The sequence below is a fragment of the Myotis myotis genome, unplaced genomic scaffold (genome assembly GCF_014108235.1).
Source record: "Myotis myotis isolate mMyoMyo1 unplaced genomic scaffold, mMyoMyo1.p scaffold_m19_p_3, whole genome shotgun sequence".
In the NCBI taxonomy this organism is placed as follows: Eukaryota; Metazoa; Chordata; class Mammalia; order Chiroptera; family Vespertilionidae; genus Myotis; species Myotis myotis.
The window spans coordinates 149,147,006-149,159,146 of record NW_023416335.1 but is presented as its reverse complement, the minus strand read 5'-3'; the positions used below and the strand labels follow the sequence as shown (position 1 = coordinate 149,159,146).

At 38.5% G+C, this 12,141-nt stretch overlaps 1 non-coding gene across 1 annotated transcript; it reads left to right on the top strand.

The window, feature by feature from the left end:
• The first annotated feature begins 6,595 nt into the window (after nucleotides 1-6,595).
• LOC118652387 lies at nucleotides 6,596-6,724 on the top strand. The gene has a single exon (XR_004966620.1). It is a non-coding gene; the product is annotated as a small nucleolar RNA SNORA11 (small nucleolar RNA).
• The last annotated feature ends 5,417 nt before the right edge of the window (nucleotides 6,725-12,141 follow it).

Genomic DNA, 12,141 nt, shown 5'->3' with positions numbered 1-12,141 from the left:
GGGGTCCTGGCTCCATCACACCTATGCCTTCACCTCCCAAGAACCTGATGTGGACTGAAGAATTTCGAGCCCAGAGGCGACAGCTACTGATTTGTGAGTTGTTGGGGACCAACCACTGCACTGTCATGATTCTCTCTGACCTGCAGTTTATTTTGGCCTCTGACGGAACTGCAGTTTGCTCTCCCAAACTGAGGGCATCGGCTCTCTTCTCTTGGAAACATAATCATACAACCAGAGAATTTAATAACTCCAAAGGACAGCAAAGTAGGATTTTTTTCTCTCTCTGCCACTGCAGAAGCAGTCTTATCCGGCTGATGTTGGCTCCTGCTACTGCCCCTTGGCTGGGTGGCTGTCTGTCATGACAGAAATGCCCAGGTGCCAAAGGCAAGTGACTGTCTCTCCTAAGCAATGGAGAGGCTCAGGCCCAGGAGCTTGAAAGGTAAGAGAATCGAAGGGCAGAATCAAACCATTTCAGGCCGTTATCCTTAGAAATCTGGTCTGAGCTGCTCAAATCTTCTTTCCAGATTCTTTGAGAAGCAAAACTCAGAAAAATCAATATGAACGCCACTCCTGTCACTTTTCAGTGGCCCACCCTCTGTCCTGAAATAGTCTTAGCCTCATCTTGTTTCAAGATCTAGTCCCACTATCCTTCATTGGAGAAAGGCTTTTGTCATGGATTCCCCCAAAGGACAGAGCAAACCCAGCCATACCCAGGGCAGCTGGTGTATGTATGCAGGCAAAGACCTAGGTTTTTAACATGGGTCATGCTTGTTTTTGTTTTGATAGCGTCTTATATAGCATTTTTATGTGTTTGTGGTGGTTCTAACAAGCATCATTCTAGAAAACCTACACACTATAATATGGATTGAACTATACTTGTATAGGTACATTCAGTGGTGTGCTTGTCCTGCCAAAATTGAGTCCTGACAGATTACAGTTGATAGGGAGTTCCAGTGCACATCAGTTAAAATAATAGTGTTTTAACTCAGATAGACAAAATTCCTACTAATGTATTAGATTCTGGGTTAAAAGCCTGGAATCTAAGACAGTTACAATTTAGTAGTGGAAGATCAAGTTAACACATCCTTTTATGTGTTAGGGTCAGATATTTTACAGATTATACAACTGAGACTGGTAAAGAAACTCTTAAGAATAGATTTCTATCTTTCCCAACCTCAAAGTACTTATTGTCTGAACGCTCGTTAACAATATCCAACCTTGTATCATCTTTGTATGTACATGTAAGTCACCAGTTAGCCTCTAAGCTCTCTCAGGAAGAGGGGGGTGTTGGGGGGGGGGGGGGGGGGACTATGGCTTACCTCTTTGCATCCCCAGAGCCAGGGACAGTAAGCATTCAGTCAATGATGGTTGATGATAGTAGGATTAAACCTCATGTAGGCTACCTGGGCTATGCCTAGAACATCACCTCGGGGAAATAGGCCCTTATGAATCCTTTTCACAATACTATGTCACTTGATAATATCAAACCAGAAATAAAAGAGATAACTTAATCATTGAAAACTTCGTCTGATATATTTGTTTATTGTTGAAGTCACCTCATATCCAAAGCATCACATATACAAATTTATTCCAAGGAAATTGTAATACTGTTGGAACCTTTATGAGGAAGATATCTACCAACCAGTAGGATATAAGATATACTACTTTTCTCCTTTACTAAATTTGAAATTCAGTGTCCTTTAAAGACTTTAACTGCAATTACAACCGCAATGTCTGTTTCTAAACATTAGCTCACTTATATGAAGAACTGGTGCTCCTTTTTTTAAACACAAATTCTTCTAAGTTATTTGTACAATTTGAATGGCTTTATAGTCTGGGTTTACAGAATTCAAAGTTTAATTAAAATTAATTGTGCAGTGTACACAGTTGATTGCTCAGGCCATAGGACATAATCCTGGGTGTGCCCTTGCTTGATTTCCTTTTCTATTTAAAACTTTAAAGTAATGAGAAGAGACTTGTTCTCTTCCTACTCGTGCCTTTCTCACCTGGTAGAAAAGGAAAAAAACTCTAAAAGCTTTAATATTGCTATTAGATCACCTTTTCAAACTTACATGGATGCACTCAGCCCATTAAAGAATTGAAAATGTATGTGATAGAAAGAGCAGCCTCCCTTTCAATTCCTTTGTACTCTGACAACTGAGCTTCCAGTCTTCTGTTCATAGGGCTTTCATTCTAACAGAGTGTGATGACTTCCTGAGACTGAATTTCATGCGTTTGAGGAGTCCCCCAGGAGATATAAAACCCCAGCTGTTATTTTGGATTGGCTCCAGGGCCTAAAAACATCCACGATATTTTTTTTTAATCATGCATTGACTTTTCCAAATACACACACTGCATACTAAGCAGCCACCTGAAAGTTTTAGAACTGCTACCAAACATGCACTTCTTTTTTATGGCATGCAGCGAATTTGAAAACTCTTTTAACACTTGATATGCACTCCTAGTGGGTACCCAGGATTCTTTTAGATGTTGTTAACTCACTTTTGCAGCAAAACCCTCTTTGAACATTTAAAATGAAAGAAGCTTCCTTGGATAGTTTGTCTTCCTGGGGGGAAAAAAACAAAGAGAGCAGAAAGCAAACAGAATGAATGACAGTGGTCTTAACTTTAAAATTTTCACTTAGGAGAATGTAACTGGGGAAGGGAAACGTGGAAGGAGAAGAGATCTAACAAGAGTCATTCCGTAAGGAATGTGTGAAAGCAAAATGAAAGTTCATCTAAGAAAAACAGTAGAGTGTATTTTGAAATAGTAGTACAGGGCACAGTGGTTGGAGTCAGAGAGGCAATGGTGGTTAATTTTTTTTAAAATATATTTTATTGATATTTTACAGAGAGGAAGGGAGAGAGGTAGAGAGTTAGAAACATCGATGAGAGAGAAACATTGATCAGCTGCCTCCTGCACACCTCCTACTGGGGATGTGCCCACAACCAAGGTACATGTCCTTGACCAGAATTGAACCTAGGACCCTTCAGTCCGCAGGCCGATGCTCTATCCACTGAGCCAAACCGGTTAGGGCAATGGTGATTAATTTAATGTGTCAACTTGGCTGGGCTATGGGATGCCTAGATATTTGGTCAAACATTATTCTGTAAGGGTGTTTTAAATGAGATTAACATTTAAATCAGTAGAGTAAATAAAACAGATTGCTCTCTCTAATGTGGGTGGGCCTCATCCAATCAGCTGAAGGCCTGAATAAAACTAAAGGACTGACCCTCCCCCAACTAAGAAAGAATTCCTCCTGCCTATCTGCCTTTGAAGTGGGGCACGGCTTTTTCCTGCCTTTGAAGGGAAACATCACATCTCCTTAGGTCTGGCCCTGCTGGCCTCTGAAGGGAACTACACCATTGGTTCTCCTGGTTCTCCAGCCTTCAGACCCAAACTGGGTCTGGTTCATGGTCACCAGGTTCCTGAGTGCAGATCTTGGGACTTGTCAGCCTCCATAATCGTCTGAGCTACTTCCTTAGAAAAAATCTCTTTACACACACACACACACTTTATTGGTTCTGTTCCTCTAAAGCAGTGGTTTTCAACCTTCTGACCCTTTAAATACAGTTCCTCATGTTGTGACCCAACCATAAAATTATTTTCGTTGCTAATTCATAGCTGTAATGTTGCCACTGTTAGGAATCGTAATGTAAATATCTGATATGCAGGATGGTCTTAGGGGACCCCTGTGAAAGGGTCGTTCGACCGCCAAAGGGGTCGCGACCCACAGGTTGAGAACCGCTGCTCTAAAGAAATCTCACTAATACAGAGACCTATATTCAAATCCTGCCTCTACCACATACTAACTCTGCAACTCTGGGCAATTTCTTTAACCTGTCTAACTATGAATTTCCCTATGTTTGAAATGTAATACCTATATGACAATGTTATGGAGAGCATTAAATGAGCTAATACAGGCAAGGCACTTAGCACAGTACCTGACATGTGGCTAACTAAAGTTGGAAGAAGGTATTAATGCATTGGTTACAAAAGAAGTTATTCAGAGCACTCTTTCAGGATTCAATGGCTGGGTTTCAAAAACTCCCTAACATTGTATGCAAATTTCTGAATGTACATCTATTATCCCCCCCCGCCCACCACCCCCCCCCCTCCCACCTACACACACACATGCACACACGCACATACACACTTTTGGACATAAGAGAGTCTATAGTTCTCATCAAGTTCTCAAAGAAATGCGTAATCCAAGAGGAGAATAAAGGTCCCTGAATGAGAATGAGAAGATTCCATAATATATAATTAACGTTGGTTTTGCTAAAGAAAAGAAAATGTTAATCCAAAAAAGGATTTATCTTTCTAAATTATCATTAAGATTACTGATGCTCAAATTCTCCCTTTACATTCAGACTTTTCAAAAAGTCATCTATTTTGCTGATACCCAAGTTTTCAACAGTGATTCATTCTTTAACTGCAGTTTCTCTCTGCAAAAGGCATTATCATCATTTCGGGCCCCTGGGGCGAAAATTGGAGGAACATTTGACTCACTCCCAAATCCCAAATTGGTTACCAAGTTCTTTCAAATCTACTTTGGAAATAATTCTGGTGCCTCTCTCCTTCTTTTCCATGAATATTGCCTTGATCATGCCTTTATTATCTTTCACCTGGACAATAACAATAGCCTCCTCTAGTTTCACTTCCTCAGCCTATCCTTAATCCAAAACCATATGGCTGCCAACCTTGTTGTTGATTCTGTTTAGTAAAATGACAAGTTATCTTTCTGCTCTCTCAAGTCTTCCAACAACTCCTCATACCTATATTTCAATTTGTCTTTAGCCACAGCTGCTTCCCACATACGCCCACCTCTCCCTCCCTCGTTTTTTTCCTCGAAATGCCTCAATACCACCACCCCCTCCCCCCGGAAAACCTCTCTACTATTTATTACTTTGCTCATTAGAACTAAGCCCAACTGACAAGGCTCTGGTCATTAGACCTATGAACCAGGAGGTCACAGTTCGATTCCCGGTCAGGGCATATGTCCAGGTTGTGGGCTCAATCCCCAGTGGGGGACATGAAGGAGGCAGCCCATCAATGATTCTTATCATTGATGTTTCTCTCTCTCCTTCTCCCTTCCTCTCTGAAAACAATAAAAATATATTTTTTAAATGAAACATAACAAACTAGGTCGAGTGCCAGAGGCTAAGAAAAGATCCCTTACAACTACTATATGCTGGAGTCAGAATTTGAGCCCAGGGGTTTTGGGCTCTTGAGTTCATCTTTCCACCCCCCACCCCCCATTAAACTATATCCACTTTCATTTCTACCCATTTTCATCTCTAACCAAAATGATATTGTTCATATTCTACCTCTTCTTTAGATCTTAATTTCTCTGAATTTCCCACCCTCCTATACTACCATATCTTCATATTTACAATATTTTATTACAGCTTATATGTAAGTTTGATCTATACCCTAAATTTTTATAGGGAAGTATGCGTTAAGTCAGTTCTGAAGTGAAATAGTCTAGGTTCAAATTCGTTTGCATGATCCTGGGCAATTACTTGCCTTTCCCTGCCTTTGCTTCCTCATCTATAAAATAGAGATAATAATAAAGCCAGTCTCATGTCATTGTTGGATAGGTTCAATGAGTTAATGTGTGTCAAGCATTTAGACCAGTGCCTGGCACACGGATAGAATCCAGTAAGTTTCTCATATTAATATTATTATCCTAAGGCCAGAAATGTTCCCTAGGCTTCTTGGCCTTGCCACAGGCATCCAGCATTGCACATTATAGTGTGTGCCCGATGGGTGCTTGCTGAAAAGATGAATATTAAGAGAGTTGTAATTTCCTAAATAAATCTCCAGTGATCATGAAGACCTGGCCCATAAACATACTAGTGATGGGAATTTTGCCTATTTCAATAAGGCTTGACAGTATTTCAAAAAGAAACCTTTTAAGTCAGAATGAAGAGCAATGATTTTTTAAAAAAAATTATTGTTATTGTGAACAAGAGCACAAATGACTAATGGAATGGATGACTAGACATAAATAAGTATCTCATCAGGAATATTAAATGGATGGTTTCTATGTTCATGACAAAAACTTCTAATAATGAATTCAGGTTTAGTCCCTTGAGTATCTAAAAAATTAGAGCAATGAAGTGATTAAGAAAACTGACCTGAGAGGGAAAATTAAGGTAGCTAGCTACATCTAGTATAGATTGGCTAAGTAATGACTAAGAGCTTTCTTAGTTGAAATTCATAGGGTCAGTAAGAGAAGTAAATACCAAAAAGGGAAAGGAATTATTTATCATGCTGGCAGGTGATAAATGAAAATAAATGAAAGGAAAGGGTAGGTTGGTCAAGAGGCAAGATTTAAGTTGTACATACTATGGGTAATAGTGGAAAACACTTGTTAGGAAACAGTGTGCCCACATATTCTACTGGTTAGGGTACAGACTAGTACAGTCATTTTGGAAAGCAAGTTGGCAATATGTAGGAAATGCAAACTGCATATCATTTTACATAGTTATGCTATTTTTATAAGTGTCTCAAGGAAATTGTCAAAGATGTGAACAAAGATTTATGCTCAGAGATATTTATCACATCTTTATTTATAATGGCAAAAGATTGGGTGTGGAGAGAGCAGAGCGCCTGAAGAATGGCTTCTCTGTGTACAACACATCCAGCAGCAACTTGGACTTACTCCTCACGGGTGGCAGAATACTATGGCCTTCCTGTGACATTACGCCCTATACATGAAAAGAAAAAAAAAAAAAAAAAAATATATATATATATATATATATATATATATATATATATATATATATATAATGGCAAAAGAATTGGGAAGGTCCTAAATGTCTAACAATAGGGAATTGTTTATAAAAATTATATTGACTGTTGTAAAACCCTTAAGTGATAGTAAATTCTCATGATATAAAGTTCAGCAAAAATGAGGGTTACATATGTACTATATATCACAGGTTCTAAGATGCATAGTTTTTCATATTTTTACATATCTAAAATCATAATATTTCTTATAGCTTGCCTGTGCCTGTGCAGAAAAACACATATATCAAAAAAGTAAATCACAGAGTGAATCCTAAGAGTTGAAGTTCAAGATGAAAAAATTTTAGGAATACTTAACCAGTTAATTTCACTTACTTTTTACTTATGGAAGCTCAAGATGTTTGATAAAACTATGTCTAAATGATTTCTTTCCACAAGTATAAAATAATAATTCTATGTAGTTAAGTGTTGTGTCATAGCATGGTCAGTTTTCCCCCTTGATTCTTAATAGTACGTAAAATAATAGTAGATGTTAATATAGATTACCTACTTAGCTAATGAAAAGCAGCATGTATATATAGTAAGAATCCAATTGTTTTTTAGTGGGGAAGAGATACATCAAAACATGTTCTCTCTGGGTATTAGCATTATCTTGAATTTTTTCCCGTTTCATACATTTTTTTAAAAAGCAGTATTGCACTTTAAGAGGGAAATCTTAGTAAATATTGTTTTTAAAAACAAGTGATTGAAGACTTGAGAATTTTTTCCAGTTACTCTGGAGTTCGAATATTTATGAGCTATTCTGAAGAAAATAGGCTAAGAAATTGAATTTGAGAAATTAGAGCTTTATTCTTGGGTTTGGCAGACTCGCCATTTACAAATAATTTGACTTTTATAGAAATTTTTTTTATTTCCATGTATAGGAAGTACTCAATAATGTTCACTTGCCTACTTCAAAGGAACAGCAAGTGAACATCTGGAATGAAACAAATAGATTGTATCATAATTGCAGGCAGTCCCAGCAAAGAGCATGAACAAAGCCTTTTGTGAAGACAAATCTATCTGCCTTTAACTTAACACTAAGCGGCATTTATTTCCACACAAGCTGTGGGGCCCAGACCAGCCAGTCCATTGAAATCCCCAGGAACACTAACTCAGAGCAGTATCTGTATGATGTTCCAAAAGGATTAAAAAAAAAAAAAAAAAAAAAAAAAAGGCCCTGGCAGGTCTGTGTAGCTCAGTTGGTTGAGAGTCTTCCTTGTGCACTGAAAGGTGGCTGTTCTACTGGATCCCTAGATCCCCAGGGGGAACACATACCTGAGGCATTCTCTCTCACGTTGATGTTTCTCTCTCTCTCTCTCTCTCTCTCTCTCTCTCTCTCCCCCCCCCCTTCCTCTCTCTCTAAAATCAATAAAACCATATTTTATATTACAAAGGCCCCTTAGGGATTTGTAAGCTTATTTATTTTTACAAGCTGAAAACTTCAGTCTCAGCATTGAAGGCGAAGTGCCTGACACATATGCATTATGCATGTATGAGCATTTCTTTATATTCTCTTTGACTTTTAAAAATCTACTCAATGAGCCTTTTTATTCCACACTCATTATATACGATGTTTCATTAAGATCCATGGATAGAGTCGCTCCTAGTTTATATTTACATTATTTAAGCACTACCAGTGATATTTGCTACTGATTATGTAAATAGAAAATAACGCGAGATTTATGACGTGATTTTCTTTCTTGCGCGCGGTGACTGCGTTGCCTCCTGATTTTTTTATTTTTTTTATGCCCTGAATAATAATCAGCCTCTTCCATTTGCCCACCCATTTGCCTAAGCTTTAAGAAGCAATGTAGCTGGGTCATTAGCATTATCTGTGGGAGGAGAAATAACTGTACTTGGTTCGGAATCATAATAGTGAGCGCCTCCTAGAAACGATGAGGCAGGTCAGTTCCCAAGAAGAAATGCCAACCTGCTTTCTGTGAGCGGAGAAGCAGGAAGCCCCAGAGCTGGACTCAGAAGCTCCCCTAGCCTGCTCTTCACAGTCAGCCTCAGGGAGAGCAGAAAGGATTGACATTAGGGAAAAACCTGCAGAGGATTAACAGGTAGACAGAGGAGCACATTCAAAATGTTAATGAACAGTAATAGACTAGATGGGCACCAAGAAATGTGACCATCTATAGCCACCCTGAAATCTAAGGGGAAAAGGCTAGATTGCAAATTAGTTTGTTTGATGGTTGTATGTGTATGAGAGAAAAATGCCTCTCTTGTAAAGGATCTGTTGACAAATCCAGTCTTGTGAAAAGAGAAAGTTATAAATAAGTTAAAGGCACTTCAAGACAACTTTCCTGGATTCACTAAATTATTAAATGTTTTGCATTGTAACCCAAGTGAAAAAAGAAACAAACCAGAAAGACAAAAAAAACCACCAAACAAACAAAAAAAGGAATTTAAGAAAAACCTAACAGCCCCTAAATGAAATGCCAGGATGGCACCATCTCAGGGTCACAGATTTTCTAATGCCCCAAACAAATGGACTTTTACCAAGCAAGCAACATCCCTGAACTTTTACTTCAGCAAAGTACACTCCGTATTCTGCTAATGAAAGGGACAAGGGCATCCTATCTGCGTGTAATTTAGTTCTATTTTTAACTCATTTCACTAGTCCAATTACTATTCTAGTGCTTTATTCATAGTCAGATTCAGAGCAGCCTGGGAGAAATTTTGCATTGGGGCTGCCCCTAACCTTTTCCAATGCTGACCCTTCTCAGCACTCTCTTTTCCACCATTACTGTTTGCTCTCTTTCTCCCTGGAGCCTTCCCTGTTGTCACTGCAGGAGGCAGACCTTCTCACCTCTTCTCCACTATCCCCAAACTGCACCTGTCCCAGTTGTAATCTTTGCTCTCTAAGTGACAGTTTACTAATCTGATAAACTAGTCTATGTTAATGAACTATTGCTCACCATTGTGCATAGGGGAGCAGGTTAGTTCTCTAGCCTCTTTTCCCTTCCAGGAAATTGTACTGCTGGTCTTTGGGGGGGGGGGGGGTCTTATTTGTAAGAGATTCTATTAACAGTGGGAATTTTAGGTAAGATGAGACCTATAGGAGAAGACAGGACAGCCCTTTTTGTTATCCTTCACATCACAACACAGAGGAATGGTGTCACCTGGGTGGTAGCTGATGCATTTGACTATGGTATTATGGATGATTCTGCAACAGTTCTGTTCAGAGCTACTGTGAACTCAGCATTCAGTTGAACCCTAGAAGAACATCATGTAAAGCAAGTTGTATTTTCATGTCTATAGCAAAGTTTAAAACATGAACTCTCTACTTAGTTGGTATATAGTTAAACTCTTCTTGCAAGGGTAAAAGAAAGGCTTTTGGCATTAAACTGCTGCTGCGTAGGTCCTAAATGTCTGAAAATTCATTAAAGTAGCACTTTAATTTTGACAGAGTTGAACTACTGGGAAAATTAATTGATTGTTTCTCACTTGAGCTTTGGAAAAGTCATTAAGGTTTTCATGGTTTATGGAAAATTGAGAATTGAAGTACACTAAAATCAATATGTTATCTGATGTACAGAGAAAATGGCACTTCAGATGAAAGGAAGCATAAACAATTCCTCGGAGCTTTTTCTTTCTTTCTCCTGATTCGACAAGCATGGTTATATAGAGCTTCTATATTTACTTGTGTTCAAAGTCCTTAGTCAGTCATTTCATTGTGATGCGCATTGTGAGGATAGAATAATAAGGGCTGAGAGATGAACCACTGCATTTTAGAATCTATTTTTTCCTGTTAATTTCAAAAATATTAAGGACATAATACAAAATACCAGCATGACAAATCCAGCAGTTAGGTAAGTCTTGAACATCACTGTTGCTTCCAAGTATATCCCTCAGCCTCGGCCTGACCCTTTACCTCCTTGGGTAGCTAAAATCACTTCTAATTCGCCATCCTCCTGCACAGTAATATCCACAGTGGCCCAAGGAGAGTTGGAATATGGTAGGAAACCAGTAAGTGTGGTAGCAATACAATAGTTGCTAGCATCAGCCTTATCTCAGCACCACTAAGTAAATAAAGTAACCCTCTAAATAGCAAATTGGTTATTTTGGTTATCATTGGACACTTGAAAACCAGAATGGTTGTCCAGTAAGAATTTACCCTAAACCAGGTATTCTGAGGTAATCAAGCAAGTGCATCACAAAACAAGAGAGGGCTCATTAAATTAGCATTTGATGTTTGACATGTTCAGGATTCAGTGTCTTTAGTTTCAAACTTTATCCAACTGAGTTAACCATTATTTTCTCTATTGGGAAATTAATAATCTGTAAGGAATATACCATGACAACAAACTCTTTCAGTCTTTTTTTAAAAACCGTATTCTAAACTTCTTTCTTTTGTATTTCTATTAACAAATATGTGGTAAACTCAAGAAATAAATGCCCACCCAAATCAAGGTTGGGTGCCAGTTCATCTCCTGGCTGTCAGTCTGGTGCACAGCCTTTCACCTGGTCTTTATGCTGCCAGCTTGTGAGTGACTAATCTCTGCCTTCTTCTCCCACAGTCAATTTATCCTATTATATGTTCCCATGATAGGCATCTCTGAACGTGTTCTAACAGCTTGTTCAGAGGAAGGCTTTCAGTTGAAATGGAAGACTAGAAATTTTTGCTGCTTCAACAGTTGCTCATAAGAATATAATTTATTAAGCTATAGCTATAAAACCAAGATTAGAATTTCTTGCTCATGATTATACTACAGTTATGGATTTATTGAGACACTAAAAGGAAAAAAATTGTTTTAAAAAGATTCACTCTAGCATGTATTCTTTAAAGGAAGAAAACTGTTAACTAAAGCATAGATTGGGGTCAGGAAACTTAGGTGTTATTACTGTTTTTTCCACCTGATCTGTTTAATGATCCCAATCATTTGACATGAGCACCAAACTGTGCTCTTTTCTGAGCAATGATTCTTTTTCTACCTCTAAGTTTAATGCTCTAGGTTGTGAGATCGCTGTGGTATTATTCTTTCTTCTATTTCTGAGATTACATGTTCCACTCCTAGAAAGAGAATCTTTGGGTCAAGTCATGGTCTCCTTAGAGTCCATATTAAAATATACCTGGGGTATGTAACACAGTAACTTACTCATGTCCATCATGACATAATCACAGGTGGATTTATTGCATGTTAACCAACTAGTGGCCAGCTTGGCAGGAAAAATTGACTGGAGACTAGAAAGACAGCAGAAATCAGACAAGAAGTAGTTCTTCCGAAGGCAGACTTACAATGAGGGGATAGGAAAGGTCCCCAAGCCAGCAGCAGGAAGCACTGCCCAACTAGAGAATGGGGAGTCAGCTAATACTGAAGGGACCTTCCAGAGACTACC